Below are 18,162 nucleotides of genomic sequence, written 5' to 3' on the forward strand. Positions count from 1 at the left end.
AGCCAGAGGCCTGGCTCGAACATGTGGAAAAATTCCTGTATAACTTCCAGCCTCCTCCTGTTGAAGTAGCCCTCATCTTGGGAAAACACCTCAAAGGCAAGGGGGCCATCGACTTCCAAGCCTTCCCCATTAACGAGCAAGATCTCACTCGTGTAAGGGAGGGTATCGTCAAAGCCTTCGAAATAACCCCCAAAAGGTGTAGACAAATGGAGGAGCATGCCGAAGGGGTCCGGGCAGACGTGGTCAGAACAGGTGGCAAAGAAGATGCCCGCCCTTCATAGGTGGCCAAGGGCCTCCAATGCTACCTCTGCAGAAGAGATCCTCAAACGTTTTTGGTTGGAGGATTTCCTATCAAATGCCCCTCCTGAGTGGAGAAGGAAAGAACAGAAAAGGAGAAAGAAAAGGAGTTTCAAGAGAGATGGGAAGCAGCAGAAAGGACATAGAAGGCAGAAGAAAGAGCTTACCAACTGGCTATGGCCAATGCTGGCATACAATCCTCTACATCCCGGTCTTCACACTCCACCCTTAGTGGCATGGGTGCCCTCATCCGACTGTGGAATGAGTCGGAGCCAGGCCTGTGAAAAAATTCCTGGCTAACTTCCTAACTTCTAACCTCCTCCCACCAAAGTAGCCCTCATCTCAGCCATGGAGTCTCCTTTATCAGCAACATTGGCCAACATATTTCTCTGCCAATACAAAAGAGAATGGTTAGAACATTTCCCCATTGACTTTAAACCCAAATTATATTGACGTTATGTGGATGACACATTTTTGAAATTAGAGAGTGAACAGCAAGCCACCCTGTTTCTGAACTACTTAAATGCAAAGCATAATAAGATAAAGTTCACTATTGAATTAGAGCAAAACAGCCGGTTACCTTTTCTAGGTGTACTCATTTCTAGACAAAGTACTGATTTTGATATCCCGGTCTATAGGAAACCAACATTTACTGGTCAAGGGGTGAATTTTTTAAGTTCTTGTTATAAGACTTTTAAATATTTTTAACACTGTTTTTTCAGGCCTTTAGACTTACTGGTATATATGAATTATTTCATATAGAACTGTTGTTTTTAAAGTACCGAATTATTTCATAAAGAACTGTTGTTTTTAAAGAGCTTTTTTAATGATAATTGTTTTTTTATGAGTTGTTTTTCAACAAATTAAGTCTTTTTAAACAGAATGTACACACAGCCTCCAAAACAATTTGGTCCTAAAAAGATGCCTTTCTATTTCAAGATGCCATTCTTGAACGACAGAACGCACAAATTTTTAAAGAAAATGTATTCAATTTTTAGCAAATATTTTCTACCAGCCACCCCTCCAGTAATATTCTATAGCAACCACAAAATTAAGAATTATGATAACCATAAAGACAAATTGCCACCTTATTATGAATCCAGAATTGTATACAAATATGTATGTCCTCAGTGCCATCTAGTGCACGGCTTATCTATCAAAACCCTGTATTTCAGATCATAAGGGAAGAGTTGCAGAACTAGGAGACTGTTTTGGCTAAGCCTTTATACTCAGCTATAAGGGATCATTGCCATGAGATCTGCAATATTAGTACAAATGCTGAAGATTTTTAATATCATGTTTAGAGGCATAGTTGAAAATGATGTTAGATTTGCAGAATCTTTGTATATAAATAAATTAGAACCTGCTCTAAATGTGGACATGTTCTTCAGGGTAGAGACAACCATCCGATCAAAGAAAATTGCCTCATCAGTACGCAAAGTAGATGCCATACTCAAATTCCTGTCACCTACGAATCAATGAAGGATCAGCTGAAGTCATCCTTCAGATGCCACCTGCCCAAAGAGCCAAGAAATTCTTGGACAACATGTGGGCAGCCATAGGAGAGGAGCAGCCATCGCATGTCTACAAGCACTTATGGTGGCTGATAATGCTTCCCGCTGCAGATCCCAGCACAAATCAACCCTGCACCTTGTGAGAGACGTCCTCCTCACAAAACTGCCACGCCAAACAGTGGCAGCCATACCCGACACCTCCACCATATCCATCAAAGAATTCCTAAAATTGGTTGATGAAGTACACATGGCCAATAAGAACAGCAGAGCCTACCCAGCCACCCATAGCAGCAGCAGCATGAAGGTCCCAGTAGTCAATCGACATATGATATGATGATGCCCAGAGTTAATCGACAGCACCCATCCACATGCGGAGCTTTCCCAAACAATTCATCAAGGGGAAGACCAGACAGAAGAAAGACAAACCACCGGAGAGAACATGCTTCTTCCATTGGAGATTTGGAAAAACGGCCTGCCAATGTAACAAAGGCTGCCTGTTTTCAAAAAAACATACCAGAGGGTTGCATTCACAACCCAAACAACTAATCAACAGCTTGAGCAGACTGGTTGCCTCATAAGAGTACCTACACCTGCTTATTGCTGTCTTTCTTCAAGATACAAATGCAAGGACTCCATGCATTTCTTCATCAGGGACAAAAGGTTGAACACAGAATTCATCGTTGACACCTGGGCATGCAAATCGTTTGTGCCGGCCAACCTGTACAAACGACTCAATCTCATCCCATCCACCAACCCCTATGTATCCACTGCCAGTGGAGCCCACTCAAGATGTACAGGAAGTGAAATATGAATCTGTCATTCAACGGGGAAGACTACAGTTGGACTTCCATCATGGCAGACATGACAATAGCACTTTTCGGAGCAGAATTCCTAAAAGCACACAACCTGCTAGTGGGATTAGCAATAAAAAAACTGACCGCAAAAACAGCTCCTGTATCGTCTCCTCAACAGCTGTGCCAATAACTCACCACCACATCATCAACACAACAACAGAAACAACAAACAAGCCCCCATGGTAGCAGCTACCCCATCGCCAGAGATACACCAACTGCTACAAGACTACCAAGAGGTTTTCAAAGATGACCTGCAGCATGACTTAACCAAACCAGCAAAACACAACAACCAGCACCATATAGAAATGGAGGCCCCCAAGTCCACCCATGCCTCAGATAGTTAGCTCCAAAAAAATTTGGCTATGCCAAACAATGGCTCAGGAAATGAAGAACACAGGAAAATGTCAAAAAACCCCAACACATGAGCAATCCCCCTCCACATGGTACCAAAAACTGACAGAGCATGGCACCCGTGCAGAGACTATCGGCAGGTAAATGTCAAAACGAAACCAGATAGATAACCACTGCCAAACATAGCAGATATAATCAACCAAATGAATGGAGCAATAGAGCTGCTAAAGGGATACTTCTAAGCTCCCATAGCAAAGGAATATATATAAAAAAACACGATCATCACCCTTTCGGCACCTACATGTTCAACTACAGCTGTTTCAGCCTTCGGAACAAAGGGGCAGCCTTCCACAGACTTGTGGACTAACTGTGACCTTCCCTTCTGCAAACACTAAGAAAACAGACTCATAGTCGGGGGAAAAAAGCATGAATGGGCAAAGATAACTGGAATTCCCGGGACATCAAATAAGCCCAGAAGGTATTAAACCCCTCCCAAAGAAGTATTTACCAACTTTCCAACAACAATTAAAGCAGTACAAGCATTTTCAGGACTAAATAAATATCATAGATCTATCCCAAATATGGCTAAAATCATGAGTCCAATCTATTAATGTTTACATGGAAAACTTAAAAAATTAATAAGATGGACAGGCATTCAAGATAACCTATTTCTTTCAGCAAAACAAGCAATAACCTCTGCAGCCACATAAATCAATCCTCTATCCCATAGGTCCCTCACTTTGCAACTGACTCGAGTAACACTGCAATGGGTGCGGTACTAGAGCAGGACACATGATGATCATCGGCCATTGGCGTTCTTCAGCAGGAAGTTAATGTCAGTAGATCAAAAATACTCCACATTCAACAGGGAACTCTTAGCAGTCCACAAAGCCATCTGTCACCTACACCACATGCTCACAAGATGGCATTTCGTCATACAAACAGACCATCAACCCTTGATGCACACCTTCACAAAGACATCACACACATGGTAAGCACAACAATAGTGTCACCTTTCAGCAATAGCTGAACACTCCTGCACCATCAAGTATTTGAAGGGTTCAGCAAACACCGTGGCGGACAAACCTTCCAGAAAATGCATCAGCACCATTCAGCTCGGGATAGCCTATCCCAAAATAGCAGAGGTGTAAAGAGAAGACATGGACCTACAGCGACTACAGTGGGACAACCCCGCCCTTACATGAAGCTACCTGTCAATCAACAATGGAAAGACGACCATTGTCTGTGAAACATGTACTGGATGCCCTCACCCCTACTAGTCAGAGGGCATCAGAAGAAAGGCTTTAAACCTTGCCCACAACCTGTCCTGCCCATCAGGATGGGCAACCACCCAAATTTTAGCAGAGCACATCTGGTCAGGAATGAAAAATTACATAAAAAACTGGATGATAGATGCCTTCCATGTCAGACCTCAAAAATAACAAGGCACATATAGAGTGGAATTAGAGAGTTACACACAACACACCCGCCAATTCACCCAAGCCCACATTGACACAGTGGGACCTCTACCCCTGTCCAAGGGGTACAGATATTTGTTCAGTACCATCGACAGAAATACCAGATATCCTAAAGCAATACCAATATGGCAACAGAGGGCAGAGTTGTGTGAAAGCCTTCATCAGATGGGTCAGCAGATACAGAATCCTGCAGATCATCACGAGCAACTGGGTGGCCAACTTCATGTCCACCTTGTGGAATGCCCTCACAGACAATTTTAGGACAAAGATAATACACACAAAGGCCTACAACCCAGAAGCTAATGGCATCATCGAAAGGCTACACCAGTTGTAAGCATCACTCACTGCACAGCAAATCATTAACATTGCCGGCAGAGTCTTCCAATGAATAATGCCAGCCAATAAGACTTACCACATGGCCAGAACACAAAATATATATTCATACAGGTAGATGCACACAGAATGCCTCCCCCCCACCTCCTCTACTCAGCCTTCTCAGGACCATACCATGTCATCTAGAGAAGGCCTACCAGATGACAGTTGACAGCAGAACTGAGTCTCCATCAACCGCCTAAAGCCAGCATACCTCCCAGACACCAACCTACAACCATAGGCCTCTCCAAAGGGGGGTGGGGTCTTGTAGCTTCCCACACGGACCCACACACCATCCACCTTACTTGGCCATCTGATCTCACAATAAGCATCTCCGACAAATGTGACCAAACACACTCATAAAAGAAACACAGTAGATGTCACACATCCCTTGTACATAAATTTTCATTCACATTAATATTATGTTAAATGTATCATTCTTATCACAAGCATTAGTGTCAGCATTCCAGCTATTTGTATCATAACTTCATTTGTCTTGTCTATTGATTTATGTAAATCTTTCCATCCTCCAACAAACACAGTTGATTGTGCTTTGACCTCTGCTTTGTTCGCCTCATGTCAGGTATACATTTCTGCTCACAAGACCCACTAACCTGCCAGTTTGTTGTTTGAATAAATTAGTAAGTTTGTAGATGCAGCCTCATACTCACGCCTTCACTACAATGTCACCCAAGTTTAGTATATAGCATCTTTGTGACTGCAAGCTCAGAAAAACAGTGCCTGTTCCAAAGAGTGGCATATCTGCATACTGCAGTAACTACAGCCCAATCTTTATTCTCCCTGTGTATCATAACTTCATTTGTCTTGTCTATTGATTTATGTAAATCTTTCCATCCTCCAACAAACACAGTTGATTGTGCTTTGACCTCTGCTTTGTTCGCCTCATGTCAGGTCTACATTTCTGCTCACAAGACCCACTAACCTGCCAGTTTGTTGTTTGAATAAATTAGTAAGTTTGTAGATGCAGCCTCATACTCACGCCTTCACTACAATGTCACCCAAGTTTAGTATATAGCATCTTTGTGACTGCAAGCTCAGAAAAACAGTGCCTGTTCCAAAGAGTGGCATATCTGCATACTGCAGTAACTACGGCCCAATCTTTATTCTCCCTGTGTTCTCCAAAGTAGCTGAGAAACTCATTTTTAAGTCACTATACGAATATATTGACTCTAAAGGATTGTAAGCTGAAAGTCAACATGTAAATAGGAAGCAGCTAGGTACATACAATGCTATTTTAGACTTGACATGCCATTTGCAAGGACACCTTGATAGCAGTTTTGGGTGCAGAGTAATTCAAATAGATTTTAGTGCTGCTTCCGATTTAGTAAAACACAAGGCATTTACTCATAAACTTCAGAATCTTGGAGTGGGTGGACATGTTTTAGGATTATTTCAAGATTTCCTTACAGGTGGGCAGCAGCATGTTGCTGTGGATGGGATCTTTAGTGAACCAAGACCTAATGTGTCTGGAGTTCCACAGGGCAGTGTTCTTGGTCCAATGTTTATTTTTAGTGTATACAAGTGACATAGTTACTGGCCTGGAAATGATGATTGTTCAGTATGCTCATGGATGCAACACTTATGGGTGTAGTAAAGTCTCCACTTTTAAGAAATGAAGCTGCCCTCAGCCTCAATCGGGACATGGACTGGATCAGGGAATGGTGTAGTCGGTGGAGTATTTAGCTGAACTCCAGTAAAAAGAAAAACTATTAATTAGCAGATCTCATACAGATTTCCCACCCCATCATCCCTTTAGGTGGATGGAGCTTTACTGAACGAGTCTGCAGCTTTAACTATTCTAGGTGTAACCTTTGAGTCACATCTAACTTTTGAGAAACATCTACTGAAAGTTTCAGCAAATGCTACACAAGTTAGGTATTGTTTGTAAGGACTCATATCAATAACAGTGATAAAATAATGTATCCTGTTTTAGGTCATTTGTACTCCCTTTTACTAAAATACTGTTCTGCGGTGTGGATGTCTGCTTCTGCCAGAGATTTATCTCTTTTAGACAGAGGAGTTCGTGGAGGTAGGTTTCTGTTCATAATAGTAGTAATTATGACTTGAACCATCACAGATGGTCTCTAGTTTGTCACTTTTCAAAAGATGTATTTCAACAGAGATCTTTCAAGTTCACAATTGGTCCCTGATCCCCTTTATCTCCTGAGAGCAACAAGATTCGTTGAACAGCAGCACCAATATGCAATAAATGTGCCCCACTTATTAAAAAAACAATAAATTAACAAATCTAAAAACGGATAAACTTGTATTAAAATGCAAGGAGAATAGTATTAGGGTAGTTATGTATTGTACCTTCAACTGAACTTCTGAAGTTCCAATTGCAAGACTTCCTCTGGAATGCTGTTCCATAGTCCAACGGTGTGAGGAATAAAGGACCTCTGGAACTGAGAATTTTCACAGTGAGACACATTTATTGCATACTGGTGCTGCTGTTCAGCGAATCTTTTGCTCTCGGCAGATAAAGGGAATCAGGGTCAGTTGTGAATGTATGTATGTATGTATGTAGTAAAACTTTATTGGGGCAAGTTTCGAGCACTGCTATCCCTCATTATCATCCTACAAATCAAAATTAATGATATAATTCTTGTAATAAAATTCACAATAGTACAGCAAAATGACATAAGAAAATTGTGAGAATATGTTAAAAGATGGCTAATCAAAATAATTGAGTAAATAAAATAAAAATAAAGCAAAATACAAACTTTAAGTCACAAAAACGGATGTTACATAGGAACAATAAATACACCAATCAATATACACCACAGTCACTAACCATCCTCCTCCTCCTCGACCTGGTCCTCCATTTCCTCCTCCTCATCATGTTCCTTACCCTCCTCAAAGATCATGTCATACATATTTTCCATCTCATCATCTTTGCTACGATCCTGGTCCTCCTGATCTGGTTGTTCAACCAGAATATCAGTTAATTCCTGAGGCATCAAATCCCCATCAGTCTATCAAATGTCACCATTGATACAGGAACTGGTATTAAAGGATAGCCAAGTACTTTCTCCATACTAAGTTTGTTCTTCATTGAAAGTCACAACAGTTGGGCAAACACATTTTGTTCTGCAGTTATCTGTCTAGTCTTTTTGGACTTTCCAATTACTTCACTGACTTAGCCATGTTTGAAAATGTTTTGAGGTTTTCCTTTTTTATAGGGTCATGGAAGCTCTTTGTGTTTTCAAACAATCTTTCTTTTACATATGTCATGTGTGCTTCTTTACCAACTTTGTCGGCTTGAAGATCTTCAACTGAACTTGTAATAGGGGCAATGGAGGAAAAGCAGTCGAGAACCTCTTTGCTGCCTATTTCAAATGGGTGAAATTCTGTTTGGCAGGGTAACTTTCTTAACTTCTTTCTCACTTCGATTAATACTGGATGGGCATAGGTCCTCTGTGAGGAACTCTCCTGACTGTCAATGTCAAGTAATTCCAGTGTAGCCTGATGGTAATCTGCCCTTAAATGACAAGTCATGGACCATCTGTAGTAAGCCGACTGGTTCCTTCTGAAACCCACTATTCCACCCTCAGATTTTGCACATTTGTTACATAAAAGAGGGATGTATTAACAATGTTTTAAATACCATTGTAAGGTGATGTGCTGTGACATTTTCTAGAATGTAGGGGTCATCAGGTTTAGCTTCTCCTTAGAGACAGTGCCCTAAGTGACAAGCCTTGGAAGTGCTAACGCATCCTTCCTCGGGTGGTGTGATGTCAAAATTGCTGTCTATGCAGATTGGAGCCATGTCCTGTTGCTGCGAGCGGTCGCAGAGGTGACTTCTGAAACTGGCTTTAGGCAGTTTCCTAGGGCATGAACAATGTGTGTGAGTTCGTGCATGTGTGTGAGCTTTTTCCCTACATATGAAAGTGTATGGTAACCAAGGTGAGAGATCCTTACAGAGGCAGCAGGCCAAGATGGCTTCTGCGAAAGTACTTTTGAGAAAAGTGTTGTGAATACTGTGTTGAATGGGTAAGCATACTTATTTTTGGCCAAAGGTGTGGCTTGTCTGTATTTTGAATATTTATTTCAAAGATGTTCTATTTCATAAGACCTTTTGATTTGATTTATAATCTTCGCTTATCGATATGTTCTCGTCTTTTTATAGGCCATTCTGAGAAAGGGGAACTGGTCTGAGAAAGGGGTATTGAATATGGTGACTTAATTGATATGGGAACTTGACTAATGTTCCATGGTGTACTGACTATGTTGACTATGCCTAATGTTATGACCTAACTAATGTTAGTTATTTGATTAATTATCTAGGGTTATCCGAGTTATTTGGACTTTGAGTTCAATTTTTTCATTTGATTATTTTGCTAAGAACCTGAGTTTATTGAGCTAATACTTTGCTCTTAAATAAATCTATTTTTGTAGTTCATATGCCTGATTTAATGGCCTTAGGTAATGGAGGGGGTAGATGTGTTGTGGAGAGAGAGAGAGAGAGAGAGAGAGAGAGAGAGAGAGAGAGAGAGAGATAGAGAGAGAAGAGAGAGAGAGAGAGAGAGAGAGAGAGAGGAGAGAGAGAGAGAGAGTTGCCAGTATCTTAGACACATGATCCATTGCTGCCTTGTAAAATGGAAGAACTGAGATTAGATTCTAATCTTGGTTAAAGTTTGGTGGCTAGCGGTGTTTGAAGCATATTACGCCTTTTGTGAGATTAATAGCAGCTTAAAGAGGCTTTTTTTGAGAGTCTGGTTATGAAAATGTGTTAGGATTTTAGTTAATAGGTGACAGGTGATAAGAATTGTTCAGCCGTCGTTGTGGTACTGGGAGGGAAGAACTCAATTAGCGTCAGCATTTTGTCTATCACGAGATGCCTCAAGGAGTCTGTCTTTCAGTGAGTCTTGTAAGTGCGCGTTTGCCAAGTGCTTTCTTGTTCGAGTGTCGGGTCGTTCTTACACACGCGAGTATTGTGTATTAGCATGTTTTTGCATGCGCGAGTCGGTGATCTGGTGTTCTCTCATTGATGGCGTGAGTGTTACATTATTTTTTATGCCCTTGTTTTTTTTTCTCTCTCTCTTTCTGACTTTGTGTATAAATCATTCTTGGAGTTAAAAGAGGCAGTTCAGATTACCATATTTTTTTTCCCATAGAAGCAGAACGTGACGAGTTTTTTTCTTAGCATGTTTAAAGGCGACGCATTCGCCCTTTTTTTTTTTTTAAACATACGTATGCATATGAATTGTTTCATACATGCAACTCAGTTCTGGGGGTGCTTGGATTGCACTTTTTTGGCTCCTGGAGACAGCGCTCGCTCATACATACGTACTCAGGGCATTTTTTTTTTGCTGAGTGTCCAAGGGGTAGTGCCTGAGGGAGGCTAGTGTCTTCCATGGGGTAGTGCCAACGGGAGGGTGAATTTCTCTTTTTTTCTTTGTCCCGGGGTAATGGGGCTAAGTTTGGCCTTAACAACAAATTTCAATGCCATATCAGCTGATAGCCACCGAGAGATGATGCGATATGCCCGAAGGGTTTCTTTAAGAATGATTTTTGTTCTTTCTTTTGAGCAAAGAGAAAATTAATATGAATATGGTGCAAGTTTTCCTTATGCTTTGGAGAGTGTCTTTATGCAATGGTAGAGGACATGATTATAATTGGGGGATACAGAGAATATTTTTAATGGGGATGTGCTTGGTGATGTGCCTGGTGATGTTAATGGTAATGATTGGTGATGTGTTCGGTGATAACAATTGTGGTGATGATACTGAGTTCTGGTGAATGGTAATATTAAAGTTCATACTGGTGATACCAGAGATATTTTACGGAGATATTTACCAAGAATTATTACGGGAGATATTTTTGGGGGATTATATTAAAGTTCAAGGTGGTAATAATTTTGGTGAATGTGACAATGATTCATGGGTGGTGAATTTAGTGAGTTTGGTGAATTTGGTGATACTAATATTGGTGTTATTTTTGAGAGTAACATGGGTGCTTGTAATGTTACGTAGGGTGGTGATGTTTGTGAACATGGGAGGTACTAACCACAAATTTAATGGTGTTTTATCGGAGGATATTGTGTTAATGATTTTCCTTTTTTTTATGAGTTCAGCAGATAATTGCTTGAAGTCTACGTGAGTCACAGATGTTACAGGTGTCACGGGAATAGTTAACAGTGCCATTGACTTTTCTTTTCCTCTTTTGGACGTTAGCCATCACTGACATAAGTTTTTTTATCATGAGCGAATTTGAATTTACAGTGGTACCTCAGGATACGAAATTAATCCGTTCCGAGGCGGCCTTCGTAACCTGATTTTTTCGTATCTTGAACCGCATTTTACATGTAAATTGCCTAATTCGTTCCAAGCCCTACAAAAACACACTAGTAAATTTTATAATAAAGCTAAATTGACCAATAAACAATGAAATACAACAATTTGGACCATTCAATACCTAACTTAATATGTACTACTAATATGTACTACATAGTACCTGTAAATAAAGTGTATCAGTGTACATGGTATACAAGAAATACTCTACGTACATATGTACGTATGTAGTAAAATGTGGAAGCTTACCTTTCGAGTGAGGCTATCTCCGAAAGTGGCGACAGAGGAGAAGGAAAAATGGCAGAAAACTTCTACGTACACTTAACTTTACGAAACACATAAAAAATTTCATGAAACATTAAGACTAAACATTACGAAACACATCAACAAATGGCACAAAACCTTAACACTTAACTTTACAAAAAACTTAAAATTAAATTTGTTTTTATTTATTTATTTAATTTTTATTTTTTTACTTTTTTTTTTTTTTTTTTTTTTTTTTTTTTACAAAATTTCAATTTTTCACCACTTTCAACTTCTGTTTGTTCGCAGTATCACTTGGATCTTCCTGTTTGCTTACTGCTACTGAAGGCCTCTTTAAAAAATATCTATCCAAGGAAGATTGCTTCTGCCTGCTTTTCAAACTGCTCCTGAAATGACTCAGGCAAACGTCATCGAACTGCGCAAGCATATGACCTGTGTAAGACTTTTTGGGGTGTTTTGGGGTGTCTCTTTTCTACAAATGATTGCACCTTATGAAAAACAGCTAGAGCATCCTTAATTTCTGTCGTTGTCATAGGGTCGTCCTCCTCCTCCTCACTGCTGTTAGAGAACTCTTCTTGAACGATGTTATGTTGCATGGCCTCCAACTCCTTCCAGTCATCTGTCGAAAGCTCCTCTTGGTGCTCCTCGAGAAGGTCATTGAGGTCGTCCTCGTCGACGACCAGCCCCATGGACTTGCCGAGTGCAACAATCTCGTCAAGATCTGGTTGTGAAACAGTTTCAGGATTGTCAACTGTTACTGAATCTGCACCAGCTTCGCCCACGTCGAATCCCTCGAAGTCTCAGGCGGATACGGCATCAGGCCAGAGTTTCCTCCAAGGAAAAAATTCAAGGTTCGCCTCATAACCTCCTGCCAAGCTTGATCGATGAGTCGGATGCATATGATAATGTCGAAATGCTCCTTCCAAAATTCATGCAAGGTGAGGTTTGTGGTATCGGTGATGTTGAAACATCTCTTGAAAATGTGTTTCGTATACAGCTCCTTGAAGTTCAATATCACTTGCTGGTCCATGGGCTGGAGGAAAGGGGTGGTGTTAGGCAGAAGATAAAGAACCTTGATGGAAGAATACTCCACTAGGATCTCTTCCCCAAGGCCAGGAGGGTGAGCAGGGGCATTGTCCAACAACAGCAGACATTTCAGAGGGAGGCACTTCTCTTCCAAGAATTTCTTCTTTGTCGGGCCGAAACAGAGATTTTCCCACTTGGTGAACAAAAGTCTCATTACCCAGGCTTTCGCATTAGCCCTCCCCATCACTGGAAGCTTCTCCTTTAGCACTTTGTGGGCCTTGAAGGCTAGAGGAGTCTTGGAATGATAGACAAGTAGGGGCTTCACCTTGCAATCCCCACTGGCGTTCGAACAAAGTGAGCGTAAGCCTGTCTTTCATAGGCTTATGCTCAGGTAGCTTCTGCTCTTCCTCCATGATGTAGGTCCGAGGCATTTTTTTTCCAAAAATGGCCAGTCTCGTCACAGTTGAAGACTTGAGTTGAAGACTTGCTGAGAACTGTAGCCTTCATTGATTGTCATCTCGTCGAACGTCTTAATAAAGGCTTCAGCCGCTTTCGTCTCCGAGCTGGCTGCCTCCCCATGCCGCACCACCGAATGGATGCCGGTCTGTTTCCGGAATTTTTCAAACCACCCATGAGAAACCTTGAAGTCTGGGTTTGGCATCGATGTCCCTTCTCCTCCGTCGTCTCCAGCCTGGGCAATCAAATCGCCGAAAATAGCACTGGCCTTGTGGGAGATTGCTGTCTCGGTTATCGTATCGCCAGCAATTTCTTTGTCTTTTATCCAGACAAGAAGAAGCCTCTCCATCTCATCGTGCACGTGGCTCCTCTTGTTGGACAAAATAGTCACGCCCTTGGAAGGTGTAGCTGCTTTGATGGCTTCCTTCTGCTTAAGAATGGTGCCTATCGTCGACGGATTTTGGCCGTATTCCTTAGCGATCACACTCAACCCCATGCCAGGTTCATACTTCTTAATTATCTCCATCTCCGTCTCCATAGAAAGCATCCTCTTCTTTCCGTGAACTTCAGCAACTTTCTTGGGACCCATGACTGTACTTAATTAAGTTATGTAGTATACTAAAGTTCTCACACAACACGATAAAGTAGTATAACGAAATCACTAACACAAATTTATGTTAAGAAATGAAATCGTATATGTGAACAACCGAATTCCGCGTGCGTACACAAACGCTAGTGCGAAGCAGTGGGCGAAGAACGCCTTTATGTAACACACAATGGGAGAGATGCTGACCAATAGGAGAGCAGGATCTTATGGCGGTGACTAGCATCAGGAACCAATAGGAGAGCGGGAGGATAGTGGCGAGTCTACTCAGTTGGCGGCGCACGAGTTTTAAAATTGTTATCGGTGGTCCAGGCGAATCTCGGGACTTTACAGCAACAACCTTTCGTAACCTGAACTATTTTCGTATGTGAGCCAAAAAAATCTTCGTATTTGCTTTCGTAACTTGAATTTTTCGTAAGCTGGGACTTTCATATGTCGAGGTACCACTGTATTTTTCTCTCAGAACAGTTTGTGTAGATTTTTAATATCTCAGTTCGTGACTTGGAATCATTCTTCGGGAATGTGTTTATAATTTCAGCCATTTGATGCTGCAGAGAGATTTAGGGGAGAATTTTTGCATTTTTGAATGTGTACATAATGGCACAACATTTTTTTTCTGGATATTTATGTTCCAGAAATTGTTGGCCTCTTGCACAATACCTTTGTTGTGTTTGTGGCGAGTTTGCGAGAGATAGGAAACTTGATTAAGTTTCTGGTGGCCTGTGCCGTAGTAAATATGGGGAAGCTCTTGCTTAGTCACTTTGGATTTGTAGTTTTGTTGTAATGAGTTATGGCACACTGATGTTTTTTCTAGAATTCTCGGCAATTTTATTTGCCAAGTTTTTGCCCTTCTCAGCAGTTATGCTAAACAGAGAGTTTATAGTTTTTGGACTGTAACTTTGAGCTCCTTAGAGAGGCTTTTCGAGGTTATTTTACTGGAGAATTGGAGATATAATATTTTGATCTTGTGATATTTTGTTTTGTTGGAGAGAGTCCAGAGTTTAGGCCTATGGTGGTAAGAGCTATGTTTAGTTCAATTATTTTTGCAGTTATTTTGGTGCAAATGGAAATCTTTGTGAGAGGAGATATGTGAGAAAATTTTTTAGTGTATCAGCTAGATGCTTTGAGCGCATTTTTCAGGGAGACAGAGTTTATTTTTTGATTATCCTACTTAGAGGTGTAATAATATTTTTTTTTTTTTTGGATACTTGGTTTTTATTCCACATGTGGTTGTTGGTGAAATAGAGGGGAATATGGTGATGTGTGGATGTTAGTGAAATGGGGGGGAATATTTTTATTGCCTGGGTAGTATTATTATTAATATGGTGATATATGGGTGGCATTAATCTTTGGTGGTGACTTTTTTTTGTGGTTATGAGTTTTGGAGTCGAATTTCTGTGGTTTTACGAGCCAAAAAAGGTGGTTTAGGGGTTCTTTTGGGGTTGTGACTAATGGGGGCGAGTGACACTACTACATTGTGGTTTTATGGAGGTGTCGTATTTTTATATTCACCAGTGGTTATTTTTGGCAGCATATAATTGTGGAATTGTGGTTGACTGTGGTTTATATCCCGAATAGGTGGTAATTTTGTTTTAATACTTGGGGCAGTGTCATGGGGGAGTTATATTTTAAGGACAATTTTTTTGGGCACCTTGGTGATATCCTGGAGATAATTTTGTGAAATGTGCTTATAGGGAGTTAGTATAGAATTTTTGGAGAATATTTGGAGAATAATGGTGTTAGAATAAAATATTTGGAGAATAATGGGTTTCTGAAGTATTTTGAGAATAATGGTGTCAGTATAAAATATTTGGAGAATAATGGGTTTCTGAAGTTACAAGTCTGACTTGCTGTGATGAGTCCGGTTGCTGATTTTTTTCCTTTGGTGTTGATTACTCGGAGGTTTGCACTATTTTCGGAGATGTACTTTGTATAGGGTTTGTCTCCAGTCGTTTCTGGCCGATAAGATATGTTGCGATAGCAAATTCCGTAACGATACATACTGCATTTATGCGCCTTTGTAATGGGAAAGTTCACTTATTATTGTTGTTATTATCTTTTTTTTTTCTTTTCCTATGAGATTTGTCGTAACGTAATTGGGGTTAAGCTTACATAGCATTTCTGTTTTGGACAGGCAATATAATTTGTTGGGACATGTGAGTTAGATAGAAGGGGTGTTTGGCATTATATTTCATGGAGGTTAATTATGTGAACAGTGAGAGGGTTTTGCTGTTAAACAGTAAAAGAGTTCTTACTGATTTTATGGGTTACTGAAATACCAGAGCTTGAGAGAACATTTTTTAGTGATGATTTGGGGCTGGGTTTGTTAAGTTTTTTTTTTCTTGGGCTCATTATTTTTTTTTATTTACTTGTGAGTAATGGTGAGCTTAAATGTGATGACAATAGTCCGTAAAGTTTCTGTGAGTTTGGGGAGGTGTGTGCATGTATGGGGGTTGGGAAGTTTTTTTTTTTATATTATTGGAGAATTAAATTGGAGAATTTAATATTTTTCTTTGTGGGGTTGTAATAGTGATTTGTGATTTAGCGATCTTATGAAGTTCCTTCACAAGTTGTAGTTAGAAATTAATTCAGTGGTTATATTAACCCTTAAACGCCTATTGGACTTATTAAATGTCGACGAAAATTGTCTGTTAGGTGCTTAATTGACGTGTGATATGTCGACGCAAAAAAGTTTTTTTTTTAAATTTGCGGAAAAATAGTTATAGGCCTACTTGGCGAAAACTTTTGAATACGCACCTTGAGGGATGTTGGGAGTTCACGGATCAAGCTGTTGTTTTGTTTACAAGCGTTGCGCAGGCGCGCATGCGCGAATTTCTTTCTTCTCGCACTAAAAAGCATCAGCGACACATCTCAGAAATTATTTTGTCACTTTGACATAATTTTTCCACCATTTTATATTAGCCGTTATATAGAGTTTTATATATGAAGATGTGCATAATTTCATGTAGAATACAACAAAAAACAACCTATGGTTGTAGCTTTCATCAGTTTTGAAATATTTTCATATAAATAACGATAAGTGCCAATATTTCAACCTTCGGCCAAGTTTGACTCGACCGAAATGGCCGAAAAACGCAATTGTAAGCTAAAACTCTTATATTCTAGTAATATTCAATCATTTACCTTCATTTTGCGACAAATTGGAAGTCTCTAGCACAATATTTCGATTTATGGGTAATTTTTGAAAAAAAACTTTTTCCTTATGTCCTCGCTGTAACTCGGTCAAAAAAATAAGAAATTCTTTCGTCAGATTGTCGTAATGTTTGCACCGTTTTATATTAGCCGTTACATAAAGTTTTATATATGAAAATATGCAGAATTTCATGTAGAATACAACAAAAAACAACCCATGGTTGTAGCTTCTATCCGTTTTGAAATATTTCATATAAATAAAGATAGGTGCCAAAATTTCAACCTTCGGTCAAGTTTGACTCGACCGAAATGGTCAATTGTAAGCTAAAACTCTTACATTCTAGTAATATTCAATCATTTACCTTCATTTTGCAGGAAATTGGAAGTCTCTAGCACAATATTTTGATTTATGAGGAATTTTTGAAAAAAACTTTTTCCCTACGTCCGCATGGTAACTCTTTCGTCCGATTGTCGTAATTTTTGCACCGTTTCATATTAGCCATTATATAAAGTTTTATACATGAGAATGTGCGCAAATATTTTCATATAAATCACGATTAATAGAAAAAATTCGACCTTCGGTCAACTTTAACTCACCCGAAATGGTCGAAAACTGCAATTGTAAGCTACAAAACTTACAGTCTAGTAATATTCAATCAATTACCTTCATTTTGCAACAAACGGGAAGTCTCTAGCACGATATTTCGATTTATGGTAAATTTTTGAAAACAACTTTTTTTTTTTTTTTTTTTTTTTTTTTTTTTTACGCCAGCGCGTTACGAATTTATGCATCATATTGTGGTAATATTTTCTCTGTGTTGCTTTGATCGTTTTACAATTTGTTATATACCAAAATCATCGCAATTTAGTGTACAATACAACTAAAAAATAATTAACTCATTAGCTTTAACCGTTTTACTCACAGCGCGATTTGTATACAATTATATATGAAAAAAAAATTTTCGCGCTGTCATATATTCCGATATTTATATATGATAATGATATTTTATTCATTTCTGATGGTTGCATACTAAACTTCAGTCAATGGCAAAAAAAAGAGCCAAAAATGAACTCTTAATCTTGAAAACTAAGCGTGCTGTGATTTTTTGAAGAAAGCTTTTTTTCCGCTTCGGCGCTCACTCCCGAATGCTGCCGGTGTAGCTATACGGGAGATTGATTGATTGATTGATTGTGTCTATTAAATCTGGTGTCACAACATCTGGGTAACTGACACCGAAATAAATTAAATAGAATAAATTAAATTTTAAATAAATTCCATATAAAAATATCTATCAATATCTAAGTAACTATTTTTGTCTCATACAGAGATTTCCATTATAGGATATGAAAGGGTGATGGTGATCATGATAGTCTTGATATTCTTTTTCCCCCATGAGACTTCTTCTAGCGAGGGGTCATGATCATGATAAGACATCGACTACATGAAGATAAGAGAGAGAGATTAATATTCTTAATCTT

General features: G+C 39.6%; 1 protein-coding gene across 5 annotated transcripts in view; it reads right to left on the reverse strand.

The window, feature by feature from the left end:
- The window catches only part of LOC135205792 (inositol polyphosphate 5-phosphatase E-like), a 633,907-nt gene that overhangs the window by 211,150 nt on the left and 404,595 nt on the right, over positions 1-18,162 (reverse strand). The window lies entirely within an intron of this gene.

This window comes from Macrobrachium nipponense, chromosome 11 (genome assembly GCF_015104395.2).
Source record: "Macrobrachium nipponense isolate FS-2020 chromosome 11, ASM1510439v2, whole genome shotgun sequence".
Taxonomy (NCBI): Eukaryota; Metazoa; Arthropoda; class Malacostraca; order Decapoda; family Palaemonidae; genus Macrobrachium; species Macrobrachium nipponense.